Consider the following 22628-nt stretch of genomic DNA (forward strand, 5'->3'; position numbering starts at 1 on the left):
GCTCTACCTGTCCTTCCTCACCACCCACTGCCAAGTGGCATGTTAGAATGAAAGCAAACCTCAGGTGGAATTTGACCAGCTAGATGATGATTATTAGGAAGCAGGTACAAGGACAGTGCTACAACCTGTTCCTGCAGGCTTGGTAACACCCACTCCATCTGCAGGTGCTCCAATATGCACTCTGCATACAGGGTCCTTCTGACGGAGATGCAGTGATACTCTCTTGGTGGGGTCAGCCGAACTTCTGGGGTAATCAGGCACCACAGTCCTCTGGACATGGGAAGAGGGTAGGAGGCCAAATGGAACTCCAGATTAGAGCACTGTGCTGAGGGTGTCAGGAGCCCGTAATCTTTTTTTAATTCATTCATTCATTCATTCATTTTTGGCCACGTTGGGTCTTCATTGCTGCACGTGGGTTTTCTCTAGTTGCGGTGAGTGAGGGCTACTCTTCATTGCGGTGCGCGGGCTTCTCATTGCGGTGGCTTCTCTTGCTGCGGAGCACAGGCTCTAGGCACATGGGCTTCAGTAGTTGTGGCACGCGGGCTCAGTAGTTGTGGCTCGCGGGCTCTAGAGCACGGGCTCAGTAGTTGTGGTGCACAGGCTTAGTTTCTCCGGACCAGGGCTTGAACCCGTGTCACCTGCATTGGCAGGCAGATTCTTAAGCATTGCGCCACCCGGGAAGTCCCCCCATAATTTTTTTTATTATTGAAGTATAGTTGATTTACAATGTTGTGTTAGTTTCAGATGTCCAGCTAGGTGACTCAGTTATACGTATACATAGATCCATTCTTTTTCAGATTCTTTTCCATTATAGTTGATTATAAGATACTGAATATAGTTTCCTGCGTTATACAGTAGGACCTTGTTCTTAAACCATGTTTCTTGATATTTCTAAGATACCTGTGCTAATTAAAGGTCTTTCTGGTGTCAATTTATTTCTTTTTCTTTTCTTTTTTTTTTTGCGGTACGCGGGCCTCTCACTGTTGTGGCCTCTCCCGTTGCGGAGCACAGGCTCCGGACGCGCAGGCTCAGCGGCCATGGCTCACGGGCCCAGCCGCTCCACGGCATGTGGGATCTTCCCGGACCGGGGCACGAACCCGTGTCCCCCGCATCGGCAGGCGGACTCTCAACCACTGCGCCACCAGGGAAGCCCTTTTTCTTTTTTTTTTTGGTGTAGATTTAGATCTGGAGATGTGAAGTACTTCAGTAGCCACTTCTGGAGTCTGGGTTCCTGATTAGTTTCTTCCAAATGCTAATCAACTGCCCCTAGAGTAGCTATACTTACATACACACACACACACACACACACACACACTACTCTGTACACATAGAGATGTCTTACGGTGACTTATCACACAGATAATATAACACCGTTCTGGTAGAATGAGATGCCACATGCAACCTTTTTATAAGAAGCTCTCCCTTTCCCTGATTTCACCGAGAGGGAAGGCAGATGACTAACAATGAAATCTTTGAACCCATCAGGGGAGGCGCTGTGATGTGAGCGAGACACAGGGAATCTCATTCTGGGGTCCTTCAAAGACCATGGAGAGGACCCAGGGTAGCAAGGAATCCTCTGAATCATGAGGAAAATGATTGGTGTCAATGCATGTGTGCATTCAGGGTGTGGAGGTGGGGAGAGGGTGGCAACTTCTATCAGATTCTAAGAGGGTCTTGACACCCGCAACGTGTTAAGATTCTCCGAACTCGGCACAGTTGGGCAGAGCAGGTGTAAAGAAACATCTTGCCTGGAGATGGCCTGGGCAAGCTTTAGCAATTTCCCAGTAGAGTCAGATCTATCGGTCCAGGACTTGTGCTCTACAAAGGAGATTTCAAAAGAATCACGCAGGGTCAGAGGGTGGGTTAAACGTCGAGCATTTGAGAAGCAAGCATGTTTAAAATTTTCTTTTTAGTTTTTCAGAGTTTTCAATTGTAGTAAAAACCACATCGTATAAAATGGACCAAGCATTTTTTAAGGGGACAGTGCAGATCCACATCGTTGTGCAACAGATCTCCAGAACTTTTGCATCTTGCAAAACTGAAACTGTTCTCACTGAACAATAACTCCTCTTCTCCTCCTCCCCAGTGCCTGGCAACCACCCTTCTATTTTCTGTCTCTACGGATTTGACCATTCAAGCTACGTCATACAAGTGGAATCATACAGTCTGTTTTTATGGGATTGGCTTCTTTTATTTAGCATACCGTTCTCAGGGTTTATCTACGTAGCGGCACATGGCAGAATTTCCTTCCTTTCTAAGGCTGAATAATATTCCATTGTGTGGACAGACCACATTTTGTTTATCCACTCATCCTTTGTTGGACACTTGGGTTGCATCCACCTCTTGGCTACCGTGAATAACGCTGCTATGAACATGGGTGTGAAAAATCTCTCTTCTCTGCTTTCAACTCTTCTGCATAAATACCCAGAAGTGGAATTGCTGGATCAGCCGGTAGTTGTATTTTTAATTTTTGAGAAACCGCCATACTGTTTTGCATAGTGGTAGGAGCAATAGTGTTTTTAGCGGAACCTAGGGTCACTCAGAGAGTAAGGCACAGAAATTCTGGTCTCCTTTAAAATCGTTTTTTTGGGGGATGGGAAGGCAATACGGGGTCCTTATATGGTTAGGAGCAGGCAGACAGAGCTGGGTTTGAACCTTAGCTCCATGACCAAGTGGTTCTGTGACAATCTCTTTAGGTCATTATCTACTCAGCTATAAAATGGGTAACCGCAGAACTCAGCATCATTAAGATTAACTAAGATCACGTATAGGTCACTAAGGATGGAGACCCAGGGTGGATGGGGCTTCCGCTCAGGAAAACGCATCAACGTTTTCACGAAGAAGGACCACAGCAGGCCAGCACCCAGAATGGAGAAGTTGGAACACAGGGAGATAACTTGCTCTGGGACCAGAGACATGAGAAATTTGAGTTTTCCACAGGCAGGCGGAGACTCCTCCAGGCTTGGGCAAGAGAGTTGGAGGGAGAAAGGTCTCAAAAGGGAGAGGAAGTAAACTGCAAAACTGCAGCCCTCGGAGGCTTAGGTGACAGAGGCCAGAGATGGATGCCTAATGAGGGCAGTCAGCCAGGATATTGTGGGACATTCGCTTTGAAGTTCCTTCTGCACATGGGCCCTTTGAGAGCTCTTTCTCGGTTTGCTATGGACCTTTGGGTCTCGTGGATGCGCGCCCCAAAGACATTCAAAGCCAGGTGTTTCGCGGACTCATACCTCCGGTGCAGGTCTTAAAAGTTGGGGTTCCCGATGTGGGGTTTAAACCCTTCACTCCTCAGGGAGAAGCTCCGGGCTTGTGAGTTCCCTCCTGATGGTGGGTCGCCATGCCAGGGTGGGGTTTATGGTGACAGTGTGTCTCAGCCTTTCCTTCCCTCCTTTTTTCTGGCTGTGCAGCACGGCTTGCAGGATCCTAGCTCCCGAACCAGGGATTAAACCCAGGCCTCCGGCACTGCAAGCACAGTCCTAAGCACTGGACCGCCGGGGAAGTCCCGTCCTTCCCTCCTCGATGTGGCTCTTTTCTGGTTTGCTGACGTGAAGGAGCTGCTCAGCTAGTTTTCTGAGGAAACGGTTCCACGTGTAGCTGTAGATTTGGTGTGTCCGTCCTTAGGTGGCTTCTCGTCCTTCACTGTCCTGTGACCGCCCACCATCACCTCCAAACCTTCAGTACAAGGCTGCTACATTTCACAGGCCAGGGGGCCACACCACCACTTTAAGTTAACAAACACTTCTTATACTCAGTGCCGGGCATGCGTCAGGCACTGTTAGAATCAGTTCTCAAACACTGACCCTCACAGCGACCAGAGGGGGAAACAGGCACGGGCAGTTACGTAACTCGTCCAAGGTCTCAGAGCTGGTCAGTGGCAGTGCGGGGATTCTAGCCTAGACCGTGCGGCTCCGGAGTCCCCGTTCCCAGCTACTCTACTGCTTCTCAACGGGGGAGTCGGGAGCGCGAAAGACGGGCAGCAGGAGCTGGGGAAGGGGCGGGATTTGCAGCCACCTGGAGACTGTGCACGTCTGAGACTCCTCAGCCACACTTCAGTCACAGTGGCTTCCCTTGGATATGAAGGAAGAGAACTGTGGGCTGTCTGATGACACGGGACTGGCAGGGGGTCAGCGCTCAATAAATAAGGTCGCCGCTCAGCATCACCACCTCTCCCAATCACTTCTGACCACATCCCTCCTTTGAATTGCACACCTTCGGCAACAAGGTCAGAATTCAACTTCCCACTTCTGCCGGGGTGCCAGGAAGGACCAGCTCCCTTTGCCACCTCTCTCTCCATGACTCACAGCTCCAGGAGTGGGATGGTCCCCATGCAGCTGAGAGAACATCCCCTAAGGCCACATGAGTCCTGGCTGCGTGGTGTGTGTCGTCTCTGCCCCTGCTCCCCGCCTCCAATGACAAAGGGAAACAAAGAGGATGAAAAGGAAACACCAGAGAAAGAAGAAAAAGGAAAAGACAGGGAAAGAGTACTCCTTTCCCTCCTCTCTGCCCTTAACCTTGACCTGCTGAGCAGTGGTTGCCATTGCTGCTTCCAGCCTTGGTCGTCTCATCTCTCTGATAGTTCAAGTCCCCAGAGCAAGGTCTGAGGCACCTTTCTCTGCATCTTAAGGTGAGATCAAGTAGGCAGCCAGCAGCCAGAAAATAACTCGAGAGGAGAACAAAGAAGTATTCTGATGCTTTTAAAATTTGTTTTCTGCACAGGCTTATGAGCAGGCAAACGCTGTAAGTGTACACGAGTGGAAAGAGTCGCCAAATTACAGAAAACACTCCCTGCGTGTGCTATGGACTCGTTCCTGGCCTCCTCCCCGATTCCTCCTACCTTCAAAATTAATTTCATCAGCCGGAAGGAAGATCTCAGAAGTGCGTTCTCTCAAAACAAGTCGTTCTTCATCTGAATAATGGAGACTTTGGCTCGAAAAACAACTACACGGCATGAAAGTGGCAGCGAGGTGTGGGCAGGTGAAACGGACGGTGGGATTCTTCCTGGAAACACTGACTCCAGGGGAAGCAGAAGGGAAGCCCCTTCTGCCGCAGTGGGCCCGCCACCCAGCATAAAGAGCACACGGAAGCCCCCTGCAAATGCACAGAGACCCTTGGGTAGAATCTCCTGGCGGGCAGGCCCTCTTCAGGCATGCTGGTTCCTTACTGCAAACAGTGTCCCCAGGCTTGAGCCACTCTACTGCTGTCACCTCCAATCTTGAACTCCAGCTCCACCCTCGGGTCCTGAGCTAAACTGTTCCCTTAGCTTTTGACCTAGCAATTGGACTTCTAGAAAGTAATCCTTCAGATCGATTTGCCCATTTGCAGAAAGATACGTGCACGGAGCTGCTCATTGCTGCATTGTTCATAACAGGCCAAACCTGGAAGCAACCTAAATGGCCATCGGAAGAGGACTGGCTAAATTAAACATGGCGCACCCAGACTTTCGAATGATAAACAGACCTTCAGTATGTGCCGATGGGAAAAGGTCTGGGAGCCATACTGCTGGCTGAAGAATGTTCCGTGCAGACAGTGTGCGACAGTATTGTCCCAGTCTTCGTTGGATTTCCCCCAAAGCACACCTTGAGACAAGAATCTGGGTGCATGTCATTATTTGGGAGGTGATCCAGGAAGCACAGTGAGGAAGAGGGAAGCGAGACAGGGCAGGGGGGATGCCAATTAAGGCTGTATCAGTGAGTGGGTTCCTGCCGTAGGCATCTGGGGCTCAGTCCTGTGGGGACCCTCTCAGGGTCTGTGTGGAACGCGCCTCAGGACCATGCCACCAAGGGGCTAGGAAGCTGGGGTATTTATCCACCAACTCCAGTCCTTCATTGGTCGAGGGGCATTCATTCCTGGACACTTACTTCCAGCCAACCCCAAGTTCCAGCAGATATCTCCTTGGCCAGCGATCACCCTGACGCAGAGAGATACAGGAAGAGGTAAACTTTGATAGAAATGTCTGCAGGTGCCTCTGGGAGTGGGTGGAGGTGATCCAGGGGAGGTGAGTGGGTACGACAGATAGCATCTGCTGTGGTCCCATCTGTGTATCAAAAAAAATTCTAGGGATGTGGGCCTGAAGGCCTAGGGCATATACTGCGGAGAGGCCCTTTTCACCTTGAACCCTTCTACGGGGTTTGCATTTTAAAAAACAGACCCCTATATGCCTTAAATCACTGAAAAAATGGTTAATCATTTTAAAACTGCTCTCTCCACAGCTACTACAACCCCGACTGAACGTTTCTGCCCTCCTTGAGTCTCTTCCAGGACCAAACAATAATTCCTCGCTTGCTTATGTGCTGTCCGGCATGAAGCCCAGCAAAATACACCTCACATGTACGATCGAAGCTGAGCCCTAGGACTACCCTGGGAAGTGGGAAGTCGAGTCCCAACTTTAGAGATGGGGACACAGAGGCTTAAAGAACCTAACTTTAACTTGTTCAAGGTCATACAGTAAGAGTGGGGGTCCATACGTGGAACCAGAATTTGAACCAAAACCTGCCTGGCTTCTGAGCCTGTGCCTGCAGCCATGATGATGTTTCCATAGCTTTTCCTCCTTCTCTCTGGGGGACACTTTAATTCTCCTTCAGGCCAACCATTTTCCCCTCCCCACATGCTTAACAAGTTACTGACAAAAGACCCCGAATAGCCAAAGCAATTCTGAGAAAGAAAAATGAAGCTGGAGGAATCAGGCTCCCTGACTTCAACTATACTACAAAGCTACAGTCATCAAAACAGTATGGTACTGGCACAAAAACAGACATATAGATCAATGGAACCGGACAGAAAGCCCAGAAATAAATCCAGACACCTATGGTCAATTAATCGACAACAAAGAAGGCAAGACAATACAATGGAGAAAAGACAGTCTCTTCAATAAGTGGTGCTGGGAAAACTGGACAGCTACATGTAAAAGAATGAAACTAGAACATTCTCTAATTCCATACACAAAAATAAACTCAAAATGGATTAAAGACCTAAATGTAAGACCGGATACTATAAAACTCTTAGAGGAAAACATAGGCAGAACACTCTATAACATAAATCACAGCAAGATCCTTTTTGACCCATCTCCTAGAGAAATGGAAATAAAAATAAACAAATGGGACCTAATGAAACTTAAAACGTTTTGCACAGCAAAGGAAACTGTAAACAAAACAAAAAGACGACCCACAGAATGGGAGAAAATATTTGCACATGAAGCAACCAACAAGGGATTAATCTCCAAAATATACAAACAGCTCATGCAGCTCAATATCAAAAAAACAAACAACCCAATAAAAAAAAGGGCAGAAAACCTAAATAGACATTTCTCCAAAGAAGACATACAGATGGCCAAAAAGCACATGAAAAGCTGCACAACATCACTAATTATTAGAGAAACGCAAATCAAAACTACAATGAGGTATCATTTCACACTGGTCAGAGTGGCCATCATCAAAAAGTCTACAAACAATAAATGCGGAGAGGGCATGGAGAAAACGGAACCTTCCTACACTGTTCGTGGGAATGTAAATTGGTACAATTATTATGGAGAACAGTATGGAAGTTCCTTAAAAAAAACTAAAAATAGAACTACCATATGATCCAGCAATCCCACTCCTGGGCATATATCCAGGGAAAACCATAATTCGAAAAGATACATGCACCCAACGTTCATTGAAGCACTATTTACAAGAGCCAAGACATGGAAGCAACCTAAATGTCCATTGACAGAGGAATGGATAAAGAAGATGTGGTACATACATACAACGGAATATTATTCAGCCATGAAAAGGAATGAAATAATGCCATTTGCAGCAACATGGATGGACCTAGGGATTACCATACTAAGTGAAGTAAGTCAGATAGAGAAAGACAAATATCACATGATATCACTTATATGTGGAATCTGAAAAAATGATACAAACGAACTTATTTACAAAACAGAAACAGACTCACAGATTTCAAAAACAAACTTATGTTACCAAAGGAGGGGGGAGGGATAAATTAGGAATTGGGATTAACATATACACACTACTATATATAAAATAGTTAACCAACAAGGACCTACTGTATAGCACAGGGAACTCTACTCAATAATCTGTAATAACCTATATGGGAAAAGAATCTGAAAAAGAATGGCTATATGTATATGAATAACTGAATCACTTTGCTGTACACCTGAAACTAACACAACATTGTAAATCAACTATACTCCAATATAGAATGAAAATTAAATTTAAAAAGAAAAAGAAGAAGCTACCAGTCCCTCATCAGCCAGACACAGTGTTGGGACAGGGAAGGACAGTGTTGAATGGAGTCATCCCCTCTGGCTAAATTGTATCCCCCACCAAAATATAGAGGCAGACTTCGGAGATACTTTGGGTTTGGCTCTAGGCCACCGCAATAAAGTGAATATTACAATAAAGCAAGTCACACCCATTTTTGGTTTGCCATTGCATATGAAAGTTACATTTACACTATACTATAGTCAATTAACAATCTATTGACCGGAGACGTATTAATACATCTTTTGCTACCCGAACCTTATTGACCGGAGACATATCAATACGTTTTTAGAGAGTGATACAATTAACATCACCATGCGAAGCTGTTAGAGCTTAAAATTGATCAAGGGTCCATTATACAACTTATGATTCTCACTATCATTCACATTTTGCTCCTTTAGGTTTTTGTTCCAACCTTGTGTATATTATAAATGCAAGTTTACTACCGTAAAATTTTCAAAAATGACGCGTCGCAAAGTTTGGAGTGAAGAAAAATTTCCTGGTGAATTTTATGCAGATACCAATACTTTCTCTGATTGTCCGAGCAACATATATACTAGCATCTCAGAAGATGACAGTTCTTCAGAATACAGTTCTGATTCAGACAATGTGAATATTAGACCAAACAAAAGACAAAAAACCTTAGTGATTGATTCTGATACGGAAAATGAAAATGAAACTCACGGTGCTGGAGAATGCTCCTTTGCTTCTACAGAAGAGTGGATTGAAAATTCGAAGACTTCACATTTCACGAAAATTAGAAGACTTTACAGGTGTGTCAGGTGTAACTATTGAATATAATAACCTGCAAAGTGTTAGTAAAACAACAGAATTAATTTTTGGAACGGCTTTTTCAAGTTGGTCGCTTCTCAAACAAACTTGTATCACCAACCCAATGAAAAATCATATAAAAAGTATGATAAGGCTTTAAAATGGACTGATGTAACCAATAGTGACACGGAGAAGTTTCTTGGATTAGTAATTTTCATGGGACAAGTAAGAAAGTCACACTGGAAAGAATATTGGCCAACTGATCCCTTACTTGAAACACCTACCTTTCCAAAGATTATGACGAGAAGAAGGTTCAAACAAATAATGACATTTCTTCACTTTAACGATAACTCAGAAGCTCCGCTTCCTGCAGACAGAATTTCGAAAGTTAAATCTCTTTTGTATTATTTTCTACCAAAATTTCAACCGATCTATATACCCAAACAAGGCTATCACTTGAGGAGGCAAAGATAAAGTGGAGAGGACGACTCAGATTCAAAACCTATAATCCCGGAAAACTTACAAGATATGGAATTTTGGTCAGGGTGCTTAGCGAAAGTGAAACTGGATATATACGCAACCTTGAGATTTACACGGGTGAAGGAAAGAAACTGCAAGAAACAATATTATCGGTCCTACAACCTTATCTTGGTTCATGGCACCATATTTACCAAGACAATCATTACAACAGTGTGTCCACATCTGAAATATTGTTGAAAAATAAAACCAGAGTTTGTGGGACTATAAGAGAGAGTCGTGGTCTACCAAACCAATTAAAGGAGAAAGCTAAAAATCTACAGAGGGGAGAAATGACATTCTTACAGAAGGGAGAAGTGATTCTTATATGGAAAGACAAGAGGTTAGTCCGCATGGCGACATTATTCATGACTCCTCCACAGCATCTACAGGAAAGTTAGACAGGAGGACTGGCCATCAGATAACTAAGCCCACTTGTATATTAGAGTACGACAAATATATGAAAGGAGCTGATCGATCTGATCAATATCTGGCAAACTCCAATATCCTCTGGAAAACTCAAAAATGGTATAAGAAAGTGGGTTTCTATTTGATTAATTGTGGTGTATTCAATGCGTTTAAAATTTATTGTAGCCTGGGCTTCCCTGGTGGCGCAGTGGTTGAGAGTCCGCCTGCCGATGCAGGGGACACGGGTTCGCGCCCTGGTCTGGGAAGATCCCACATGCCGCGGAGCGGCTGGGCCCGTGAGCCATGGCCGCTGAACCTGCGCGTCCGGAGCCCGCGCTCCGCAACGGGAGAGGCCACAACAGTGAGAGGCCCGTGTACCGCAAAAAAAAAAAAAAAAAAAAAAATTTATTGTAGCCTTAGTGCACAGAATAAAAAGTCTTACAAGCAATTTTTGTTAGCAGTAGCTAGAGAATGGTTAACTGACCATCCTGGTGAACGCAGTGGTAGTCCCGCACCTGGTCCTTCTTGTGGCATTTCTGAAAGAGCCCCCTGCAAAGACCCACCCTGTCGACCATCAGGTAAAATAAACGAACATCTTCTAGAGGAAATGATACCCACAGGACTAAAATAAAAAATGCCGCCAGAAAGTATAGAGTCTGCTCTTCCAGGGGAAAGCACAGTGAAACACGGTATATTTGTAATAGATGTTCTGTTCCCCTGCACAGAGGTGCCTGCTATACCGCCTATCCTGTTCTAACGAAATATTAGAATGCTTTAGTAAGACATGTTCAAAGTTTCAAATAAATACATTAAGTGCAAAAATGTTGTTGATATTTACTCAAACGTGGGTGTTTCAATATTCACTTACAGAACAAGTTGCCGGCCACAGGCGTTAGTTTCTGCAAGAATCCCCCGGGCAATAATGTGTTAAGTGGTGCAATAGCACTATGTCTTTAAAAATGTACATATCTTAATGTAAAAATACGTCATTGCTCAAAAAACGCAAACCGTCATCTGAGTCTCCTGTGAGTCGTAACCTTTTTGCTGGTGGAGGGTCTTGCCTCTATGCTGACGGCTGCTGACTGAGCAGGGTGGTAGTAGCTGAAGGTTGGGGTGTCCGTGGCAATTTCTTAAAATGAGACAATGAAGTCTGCCACGTCAATCGACTCTTCCTTTCACAAACGATTTCTCTGTAGCATATAATGCTGTTTGATAGCATTTTACCCACAGTAGAACTTCTTTCAAAAACTGGAGTCAGTCCTCTCAAACCCTGCCGCTGCTTTATCAACTGAGTTGATGTAATATTCTAAATCCTTTGTTGTCATTTCAGTAATCTTCACAGCATCTCTGCCAGGAGTAGTTTCCATGTCTAGAAACCACTTTCTTTGTTCACCCATAAGAAGCAACTCCTCATCCGTTACAGTTTTATCATGAGATTGCAGCAACTCAGACACATCTTCAGGCTCCACTTCTAATTCTAGTTCTCTTGCTATTTCCACCACATCTGCAGTTCCTTCCTCCACTGAAGTCTTGGACGCCCCAGTGTCATCCAAGACGGTTGGAATCAACTTCTCCCAAATCCCTGTTAATGTGATATTTTGACCTCTTCCCACAAATCACGAAAGTTCTTAATGGCATCAAGAACGGTGAATCCTTTCCAGAAGGTCTTCAATTGGCTTTGCCCAGATCCATCAGAGGAATCACTATCTGTGGCAGCTATAGCCTTATGAAATGTATTTCCCAAATAATAAGACTTGAAAGTCGAAATGACTCCTCGATCCGTGGGCCGCAGAATGGATGTTACGTTAGCAGGCATGAAAACAACATGAATCTCACCGCATATCTCCATCAGAGCATTTGGGTACACTGTCAATGAGCCATAATATTTTGAAACAAATCTTTTTTTCTGAGCAGTAGGTCTCGACCGTGGGCTCCATATATTCAGTAAACCATGTTGTAAACAGATGTGCTATTATCCAGGCTTTGTTGTTCTATTTATAGAGCAGAGGCTGAGTAGATTCAGCATAATTCTTCAGGCTCCCAGGATTTTCGGAACGGTAAATGAGCATTGGCTTCAACTTAAAGTACCAGCTGCCTTAGCCCCTAACAAGAGAGTCAGCCTGTCCTTTGAGGATTTGAAGCCAGGCATGGACTTCCCTAGCTATGAGAGTCCTACATGGCAGCTTCTTCCAATAGAAGGCTGTTTCGCCTACACCGAAGATCTGTTGTTTGGTGTAACCACTTTCATTAATGGTCTTAGCTGGATCTTCTGGGTAACTTGCTGCAGCTCCTATATCAGCCCTTGCTGCTGCACCTTGCACTTTGATGTTCTGGAGACAGCTTCTCTCCTTCAGTCTCGTGAACCAACCTCTGCTAGCTTCACACTTTCCTTCTGCAGCTTTCTCACCCCTCTCGGCCTTCATAGAATTGAAGAGAGTTAGGGCCTTGCTCTGGATTAGGCTTTGTCTTAAGGCAATGTTGTGGTCGGTTTGATCTTCTATCCAGACCACTAGAACTTTCTCCATATCAGCAATAAGGTTGTTTGCTTTGTTATCATTTGTGTGTTCCCTGGAGTAGCACTTTTGATTTCCTTCAAGAACTTTGCCTTTGTATTCACAACTTGGCTAACTGTTTCATGCAAGAGGCCTAGCTTCCGGCCTATCTTGGCTTTGACGTGCCTTCCTAAGTTCATCATTTCTAGCTTTTGATTTAAAGTCAGAGACGTGCGACCCTTCCTTTCACTTGAACATTTAGAAGCCACTGTAGGGTTATTCATCGGCCTAATTTTGATATCGTTGTGTCTTGGGAATAGGGAGGCCCAAGGAGAAGGGGAGAGATGGGGGAATGGCCAGGCAGTGGAGCGATCAGAACGCACACACAACATTTATCGATTAAGTTCGCCATCTTACATGGGTGCGGTTCGTGGCACCCCGAAACAATGACAATAGTAACACCCAAGATCACTGATCACAGATCACCATAACGAATACAATAACAGTAAAAAAAGTTTGAAACATTGCAAGAATTACCAAAATGCGACTCAGAGAAACGAAGTGAGCAAACGCTATTGGAAAAATGGCACTGTTCAACCGAGGGTTGCTACAAACCTTCAATTTGTAAAAAACACGGTATCTGTGAGGTACAATAAAGCGAAGTGCAATAAACGAGATATGCTTGTATGTTGAAGTCCTAACCCCCCAGTACTTCAGAATGTGACCTTATTAGGATATAAGGTTTGCAGAGGTAATCACGTTAAAATGAGGTCATTAGAGTGGGCCCTAGTCCAGTATGACTGATGTCCTTATAAAAAGGGGACATTTGGAGACAGACACACACCAAGGAACACCAAAGATGGCCAGTAAACCACTAGAATCTAGGCGAGAGGCCTGCGACAGATTCTCCCTCACACCCTCAGAAGGAACCAACCCTGCCCACACCTTGATCTTGGACTTCTAGCCCCCAGAACGATGGGACAAGACATTTCTGTTGTTGACACCACCCAGTTTGCAGTACTTTGTTATGGGGGCCCTGGGAAACTAGTACACCCTCTTTCAAAGCTGTCACTACCTTGTCATCTTCCACTCTGGCAGGAATTAGCCTCCCAATTCAGAAATCTAGGGAACATGGGAGAGAAGGCAGTTTTGAAAGTCCCCATCCCACCTCTGACTTTTTCCCCAGATGGGTTGAAATGTCCTGTTGCTGATGAGAGGACATCTAGAAATGAATAGTTCTAGCCAAAGGCTTCCAGAATCACATAACTCATCGTGTCTTTGATGGCTGAATGAATGAATCAATGAATGAAGTCATAAATCGCTAATGCCCTTAGTCTTGCTCTAAATAGAAGCTTCTCTGCTTATGAAATTTTGGCCCACAAACTTTGATGGAAGGCTAAGTGCCAGGAAATAAAAAGGTATACTACCTCTGCTGCCACGAACAGGTGGAGTGAGTGGTGGTCCCTTTGGATAAAGGAACAAACGGATTCAAGGACAGTTAGTGGAATCCAACCTGCTTGCCAACAGAGACACGTCTGTGTTTCCCTAACTCTTCCTCCTCCCTGCCTTATTATAAAACTTTTTTGAAGTATCACGTCATCAGTGTACAGCTCAATGAATTTTTACAAAGTAAGCTCATGTGTTCTTCAGCACCAAGGTCAAGATACAGACCATTACCAGCACCCCAGATGGCCCCTTCATGCCTCCCAGTCAGTAGGTAACCACTCTTCTCATTTCTGCCCCCACAGATTACTTTCGCCTGGTTTTAAACTTTATGTAGATAAAATTATGCAGAATTCGGTCTTTATTGTCTGTCTTCTCTCACTCCACATTCTGTACATGAGAGTGTCTATATATTATACAAAGAAGTACGTTGTCCTTTTTCATTGCTGCGTGATATCCCACAACATAAACGCACCACACTTTATTTATCCTTTGTACTTCTGATGAACATTTGGGGAGTCCCTAGTTTGGGGCTAATGGAATAGTGTGATGAACGTTACTTTGCAGGTCTTTTAGTGAACGTATGTACTCATCTGTGGGTATTTCCCCAGGAGGGAAACTGCTGGGTCGTAGGGTGAGAATCTGTTCAGTTTAGTGGTTACCGTTCAGTTTTCCATAATGGCTGTGCCAAGTTCTAGCCAATCAGCAGCCTATGAAGTTCCAGTCGCTACCCATCCTTACCGGTACTTAGTATTAGTTTTGACGTATTAGTCATCCTGATGGGTATACTATGATCTCAGAGTGGTTTGAATTTACATTTCCCGATGACCAAGGTTGTTGAGCACCTTTTCCTGTATGTACTGACTCCTTCCTTTTGATCATTCCTCCCTCCCTTACCTCTCTCTTAAAGTCCCCCCTTTTCTTATTTAAGAGTCAGTCACCCAAGCACAGGGAGAGGGGCCTCCTTGGAGCTTAGCAAAGGCAACCGCATCCCCCTCTGCCTATGTCTTTGCTCCCTTATGGTCTCTAAGTGCCACAAATGTCAAATGTCGCTGCCCCAACACAGATGGGCCCCAGCAAGGCTGCTGCATGTGTGTATAAGGAATGTGGTTTACGTATTGTGGCCTTGCCTGGTCTGCCTACCTTGCAGAATTCTTTTTCGTTACGTAAGACTCTGCAAAAGGCCTTGAGTTGCAGAGAGAAAAGGCACTGAATAAAATGCAAACTAACAAAAGCACTGATAATCAAAAGAATGGGGGGAAATTCATCACGCCCTTGTCACTGGAAGGCTGCTGGCAGACTCATCCCCACCTTACCTAAAAAGCAAGCTCTGCAGGCTCTAAACAGCCTCCTGCCCCCCCCCCCCGCCTGGCCAAACATTCATTAATTCACCTATCAATTAAGCCCAAGGAGAAGGGGAGACGGGGTGTGAGCAAGGGAGAGGTAGAAAGGCAGACAGTTGAGCAGAAATTGCTGGTTGCTCACAAGCCCTCTTCGATTAACCTTATCCTAGGCTCTCCCAAATTGACTCATTTAGAAGTGTTCAGTCTGTCCATCCATGAAATGGGCCTAACTGAACCGAATAATATTTATACTTTGCAGACATCATAAAGATAACTTTCATAAAAGGTTAAAGCACTTTTCAGTTGCAGAAAGCAGCAAAGGGGCAAAACCAAGATGCTCAGTTGAATCTAACCATAAGAAAACATCAAACAAACCCAAACTGAGTGACATTTTGCAAAAAGGGGCTGTACTTTTCAAAACTGTCAGTATCAGGAACAACAAAGGTCAGGCTGAGGAGCTGGTCCAGGCTGAACGGGAGTGAAGTGACCAGGTGGCCAGAAATAATATGTGATCCTGGATAAAACCCTGGAGCAGAGCAATCACTAAAGGGCACAATTTCAGGACAACTGGTGAAATGTGAATATCTGCTCTGTGTTAGATAATAGTATTGCATTAATGTTCAATTTCCTGAATGTGATCATTGTACTGTGATTATGTAAGCAAATGTCTTTGTTCTTTGGAGAATCACACTCAAGATTTAGGAGTGAAGACAGGGAGTTTGGGATTGACATGTACACACTGCTATATATATATATATATATATATATATTTTTTTTTTTTAGATTGATTGATTGATTGATTTATGGCTGCATTGGGTCTTCGTTGCTGCAGCGGGCTTTCTCTAGTTGTGGTGAGCGGGGGCTACTCTTCGTTGCCGTGCGCGGGCTTTCCATTGCGGCGCCTTCTCTTGTTGTGGAGCACGGGCTCTAGGCGCACGGGATCAGTAGTTGTAGCACGCAGGCTCTAGGGCGCAGGCTCAGTAGTTGTGGCGCACGAGCTTAGTTGCTCCGCAGCATGTGGGATCTCCCCGGACCAGGGCTTGAACTCGTGTACCCTGCATTGGCAGGTGGATTCTTAACCACTGTGCCACCAGGGAAGCCCCACACTGCTATATTTTAAATGGATAACCAACAAGGACCTACTGTATAGCATAGGGAACTCTGCTCAACGTTATATAACAACCTAAATGGGAAAAGAATTTGAAAAAGTATAGATACATGGGGGACTGCCCTGGTGGTGCAGTGGTTAAGAATCCATCTTCCAATGCAGGGGACGCAGGTTCGATCCCTGGTCAGGGAACTAAGATCCCACATGCCGCAGGGAAACTAAGCCTGCGTGCCACAACTACTGAGCCCATGTGCTCTTGAGCCTGTGCGCCACAACTAAAGAGAAGCCTGCATGCCGCAACAAAGACCAAGCACAGCCAAACAACAAAAAAAAGGATACATGTATATGTGTAACTGAATCACTTTGCTGTACACCTGAAACTGTCACAACATTGTTAATCAACTATACTCCAATATAAAATAAAAAGTTTTTTAAAAAAAGCAAAAAAAGAAAAAGATGTCTGCCACTGACTAAATTATTCCACCAAAGTAACAACAACTGAGTGTGTGTGTGTGTGTGTGTGTGTGTGTGTGTGTGTGTGTGTGTGGAGAGAGAGAAAGAGTAAATATGGTAAAATGTCAATAATGGGTGAATCTGGGTGAAGTGTATATGGGAGTTTGTGGCCCTATTCTTGCAATTTCAAATCTGTAGGTTTGCAGTGTTTTCAAAATAAAAAGTTTGTTAAAACACACACACAAGATATTCAGGTCGATTTAACAGTAGATCTGAGGCCGGCATAAGGAGTCTGATTTCAGAGGGGTGATGGTGGGGAGGTGTGAGCCTGGGAAGCAGGTGAGATGGATGGGTTCCCCCAGCCTCCAACCTGCTAAAGGAACTTGAATCTAATTCACATGTCCACCTTCAAGAAAGGAGATTCCGGGCTTCCCTGGTGGCGCAGCGGTTGAGAGTCCGCCTGCCGATGCAGGGGACACGGGTTCGTGCCCCGGTCCGGGAAGATCCCACATGCCACGGAGCGGCTGGGCCCGTGAGCCATGGCCGCTGAGCCTGCGCGTCCGGAGCCTGTGCTCCACAACGGGAGAGGCCACAACAGTGAGAGGCCCGTGTACCGCAAAAAAAAAAAAAAAAAAAAGAAAGAAAAGAAAGGGGATTCCATCCCCAATTCATGGCAAAATCTTTACCATTCTAAACCCCAGAAACTGGTGGGGTCATGTGATCCACTGCCGGCCAATGAGCTATGAGCTAATTCTGGTGGGGGCCCTCCTTCTTCTTACAGAAGCAACCTTGGAAACACTGACATTCAGCAGGCCCATGCCAGTAGAGCTAGAGTTTCTTCTCACTGGTCCATACCCTGCTGTACTGGTTGCTGAATATTTTGAATATCATTTCTGGCTGGAAGGGCCTGTTCTTTGCTATTAGAGATTGTGGACCTGCATGTGATGCCCGGAACTTCAGCAGCCTTTTTGGGACCAGTTGGAGGCTGAAACTGAACACACATACCCAGAAAGGCAGAGCTGAGAGGATTAGAGAGGAGAGGAGCCTTGAAGTATCATCTTGGAGCTCTTCCTGTCTTGGGGGTTTCTGTCACCTGCAGCCAAGAGCATCCTAAGGAGGCAGTCTAGAGATAATTTTAGAATCAGGACCTTGGAAAAGGCCCCCTAACCGAGGGCAGTTGGAACAAAAAGGCCTGCCTGTCTCAACACACCCATCAGAGTCCACGCAGAATGCAGTAATGGGCATGAACTGGTGAATGGGCCCCTTGTGGTGTGGCCCGAGGCATCCTAGGGCATATGGATGAACTAGGGGTCTGGGGTGCCCTCTTCCCCTGTCAAGAAGAGACCACTAGAAAGGCAGAGTCTTTCAACATAGGTTTCACGGAGTAACCAAGGACACAGAGATCCTGCTAGGAGTCTGGGAGGCAGGGTGATGGAGCGTGGGGTCAGGGCTCCTACAGGAGGACATAAACCGAGGTGGAGGCTGTTTCCACAGAGCGCTCTGTGTTGCCATAACAGTTACAGTCGCACAAAAGCTTTCAGTTTGTACAGTACTTTTAACTTCCCAGTGTTCACTGAGACGCATCGTCTCACTCCTTCCCCGTAGAATCAGAGATCACAGCCTGCCAGGGTACTAAGAGGCCTCAGAGATGACTCTAGATGGGGAGACAAACTCAGAGGGGTCAAGTCGCTTTCTCCACAAAGGGTGAACGAACCTGCTAACTTGGTCTGCCCTCAGTGGATTAAGTACTCCACGTGTTTCTTAAGCACTGGAAAACACGAAAAGGGGTCCCAGAGGTTGGCCTGGTGTTTACGAAGGTGCTTCTTTCCCCTTCTTCCTGGACTCTGTGCTGCACGGAGACCAGTCCAGGGTAACCGCATGCACCCCTTGTCCCCATCAGCGTCTTTGTTTTGGCCCAGAGCCGACCGTGACTTAGGACTTGGCATTCGTTACGTACCTCAGAGAATCTGCTGGCTCCCAAAGCATTCGTGGGCCTTGTGGGTTGTAATGATGAATTCGTGGGAAGGTGGAGGAGGGGGGCACATCCAGGGGGGGCACACTTCACATGAAAGACAATGTGACGGGCGCCCCCTGGAGGCGTGTGAGGCAGAGGCCCTGTCCATGTCCCACGCAAAGGGACTAGAAATTCTCATCATAAGCCATTTCGGCAGACCTTCACAGCCACCCTGGAGGTCACCAACAGGCAGCTCCCGGACACAGTGACTATCCTGGCGTGGTCACCAGTGCAGAGGGGGGCAAAAGTACTGGAAGCTTAAGACGCTAGGATCAACCCTTGATCAACGACAGAAGGAATTTGGTGCATAAATAGCACAGCTTTGCTGCTCTTCAGTTGACAGCTCTGGAGCGGCTCCTGCAGAGTCTCCCGGGGGCTCTGCCCCTCAGCTCACCCTTCACTCGTTTCCTTCCCCTCCCCTTCACCATGCTTTCTGGGGGTCACTTCCCAAAGGAACTCCCTGCACCCAAGTCTTCATTTTCAGCCTCTGCTTTTAGAAGGAACTCAGATTCAGACGTCAAGGTCCTCCCTTCCCGAGGATCGCCACAGCGCCTTCCTCTTTGCCACCCTACCCCCGCACGCCCTTCCTCGCCACGGTCATCTCAGCTGCAGTGTCTTCTCTCCTGGATCTCACCCCCCAGCCCACGTGACCTCCTAAGAGTAGCCCTGCGCTGCCCAGATTCTGTCTCTCATCTCCCTGCTGCACTCACCCCCACTACAATGTCAAGCAGAATTTCTCTAGTAACTTGGGGAAATGGGAACGTCTACCCCCAGATCTGGACTTAACCCAGAGGAAGGAAAAAGGGAACGAAATAGCAGTACTCGTGTTATTCGCTCTTTTACTTAACAGCATCTCTCACGATTCCCAGCAGATAGGAGAGGTGACAGCTTCAAGCTGGCCACCCATGCTTTCACACTCCTCCCATAGATAGGACAAAGACTAGGCTCTCGTCCCACCCCCTTTCAATCTGGGTGGCCTTTGTGACTTCTTTTTTTTTTTTTGGTGGTATGCGGGCCCAGCCGCTCCACGGTATGTGGGATCTTCCCGGACCGGGGCACGAACCCACGTCCCCTGCATCGGCAGGCGGACTCTCAACCACTGCACCACCAGGGAAGCCCCTTTGTGACTTCTTTGACGAATAGAGTACGGCAGAAGGGATGCTGTGCCCATTTTGGTGCCCAGCCCTCAAGAGATTGGCAGCTTCCAATTCCTGTCTCTTGCAGCGCTCACGCTTACAGTCACCACGTACAAAGTCACACTCACCTACTGGAGGGGTCCGGAGTGGCATAAAGGAGGAGTGCAGCCCAGTGACCCAAACGTTCTAGCCTTTCCTGCCCAGGCACTCGTCATGGTCCACCTTGACCTTCCTGACCAGCCAAGCAGCCAGCGAATACCACTGAGTGATCACAGCGATGCCAGGAGGAGCAAAAGAATTGCCCAGGGACTTCCCTGGTGGCGCAGTGGTTAAGAATCCACCTGCCAACGCAGGGGACACGGGTCCGAGCCCTGGTCCGGGAAGATCCCACATACCGTGGAGCAACTAAGCCCGTGCGCCACAACTACTGAGCCTGCGCTCTAGAGCCCGCGAGCCACAACGACTGAGCCCGTGTGCCACAACTACTGCAGCCCACGTGCCTAGAGCCCGTGCTCCGCAGCAAGAGAAGCCACCGCAACGAGAAGCCCGCGCACCACAAGGAAGAGTAGCCCCCGCTCGCCGCAACTAGAGAAAGCCCGCACGCAGCAACGAAGACCCAATGCAGCCAATAAATAAATTTATTTATTAAAAAAAAAAAAAGAATTGCCCAGCCGAGCCCTGCCTGAATTCTGAGTTGTGAGATATAAAATGGTTTTCTTTGGAAGCCACTAAGTTTGGGGACTGTCTATTACACAGCAATAGATAACGGGAACAGTAGGCAATGAAGAAATGTTTCCTGAGTGAAGGAACGAAGGAAGGGAAGGGAAGGAGGGGGCACATAGAGGAGTTGAGAGAGGGGAGGAAGGCAGTTCCCAGTTGTTCTCGGGAGGCTACACTGGTGCTGAGAACAACTGGCAGTTCCCAGTTGTTCTCGGGAGGCTACACTTGCAATGCTCATAACCCCATTTTAAGGAGAGCCAGGTTCCTTTTGCATAAGCTGCTACCTGTGTTTTGTGTCATTTAACTCTGTTACCACTGATTGGATCAGGAATCGGCACCCCAGAAAAATATGAAGCATCCTGCCTGAGAACTCTGTCCAGCCCGAGCGGGGCTGGTGGGCCCATGTGGTGTGGCGCGGAGCCCACCCGATCAGATCGAAGTGCCCAGATCCAATTCTGGGCACCTTGAGAGCAAGTGGTAGAAGTCAAGACAAGCTGGGTCTCGAGAATGGAGGTGGCCCTGGAGTCTGGAACAGCCAAGGACAAGACCAGATGACAAGTGTGGCCTCGCCTGCTGCAGTTTCCAGAACCAAGGCAGGAGCTCCCTGCTCACGCTTGGCCTTCCAGGGGCTTCCGTAAACCCCAGCACCTGTGCTAGCCTCACTGCGTCTCATTCTGCCTTACGACTCCAGAGCGCCTAAGAGGATGAAAAATCAAGTGAATAGTGCGTCTGCATGCACGTGCTTCAGAAGTGCATTTGTGTGTGTGTCTGTGGCTTGTTTGTGTAAGCATGTGAGTGAGCGGTTTGCTAGGATCTCTGGGCTTAAACCTGGGAACCAAGATATCCCCCCTTCCCCACATTTCCTCTTAGAAAAGACACTTTCTTTACATTTTCCACTCTGGTGGTATAAAGAGCTGGCCGCTGTTGTAAACGGTAAGGGGTGGGACAGTGGTTTTGAAATAAGTTTAAGCCTCATAGTCTTTTGTTTCAAACAGAATGTTAGTGAGAGGCCAATAAGATAAATCAGATAAAAGCCATGCTGCTCTGATTTGAGTGTAGGAAGAGAGACAGGGGCACAGAGCCTAATCATCGGCACCCTTGGCCTTGAGGAGGACCCCGGGGTTCCCTAAGACTCTGTAGAGTTCAGAGGTAGAGAAGAGTACCCTGGATGAAACTGGAACCCTTGGATTCTAGGCCCCTCTCTGCCACTAATTAACTCTATGACCTAATCTCGCCTCACTTTTTAAACTATTAAATGGGGATTGTACCCATTAGGATGCTCTCAGCAGTGTAGCCAATAAAAAGCATTTTAAACAATAAGGGTATATTAATCTTGCATATGACAGGAAGCTCAGAGGCAGGTGGTCTTGGGTTTGACGGCCAAAGAGGTCATCAAGGAGCCAGGCTCTTTCTACCTTTCTGTTCCATCATCCCCTCACAGTCACAAAATGGCTGCTGCTGCTCCAATATCTCATATCCTTACAACAGCATTTGAAAGCTGTAGAACGTGGATGGGTGATGGTGGCAGCAATCTCCATAAGCATTTCTCTTTCTTCGAGGAGAAAAATACTTCTGAGAAACCCCCGCACCAGGATCCCTGTTGAGCTCTATTGGCCCGGACAGGGACATCCCTAAACTATATCATCACGAAGTAATGTTTGCAAAAAAACTAGAGTTACCATATATGATCCAGCAGTCCCACTCCTGAGCATATATCCGGGAAAGACGAAAATGCTAATTCGAAAAGATACATGCACCTCAATATGCATAGCAGCACTATTTACAATAGCCGAGACACGGAAGCAACTTAAGTGCCCGTCGACACATGAATGGATAAAGAAGATGTGGCGTATATACACAATGGAATATTACTCAGCCACAAAAAAGAACGAAATAATGCCATTTGCAGCAACACAGATGGACCTAGAGATTATCATACTAAGTAAACCAGACAGAGAACGACAAA

General features: G+C 46.5%; 1 long non-coding RNA gene across 1 annotated transcript in view; it reads right to left on the bottom strand.

Annotated features, from left to right (window-relative positions):
• LOC132513258 (uncharacterized) overlaps positions 1-22628 on the bottom strand; it is a 132320-nt gene that overhangs the window by 46800 nt on the left and 62892 nt on the right. Inside the window, exons 4-5 of the long non-coding RNA XR_009538426.1 lie at positions 9314-9396; positions 8943-9063 (exon numbers count right to left, since the gene is read on the bottom strand). This is a non-coding gene — a long non-coding RNA (uncharacterized LOC132513258). The remainder of the gene's footprint in view (positions 1-8942; positions 9064-9313; positions 9397-22628) is intronic.

This window comes from Lagenorhynchus albirostris, chromosome X (genome assembly GCF_949774975.1).
Source record: "Lagenorhynchus albirostris chromosome X, mLagAlb1.1, whole genome shotgun sequence".
In the NCBI taxonomy this organism is placed as follows: domain Eukaryota; kingdom Metazoa; phylum Chordata; class Mammalia; order Artiodactyla; family Delphinidae; genus Lagenorhynchus; species Lagenorhynchus albirostris.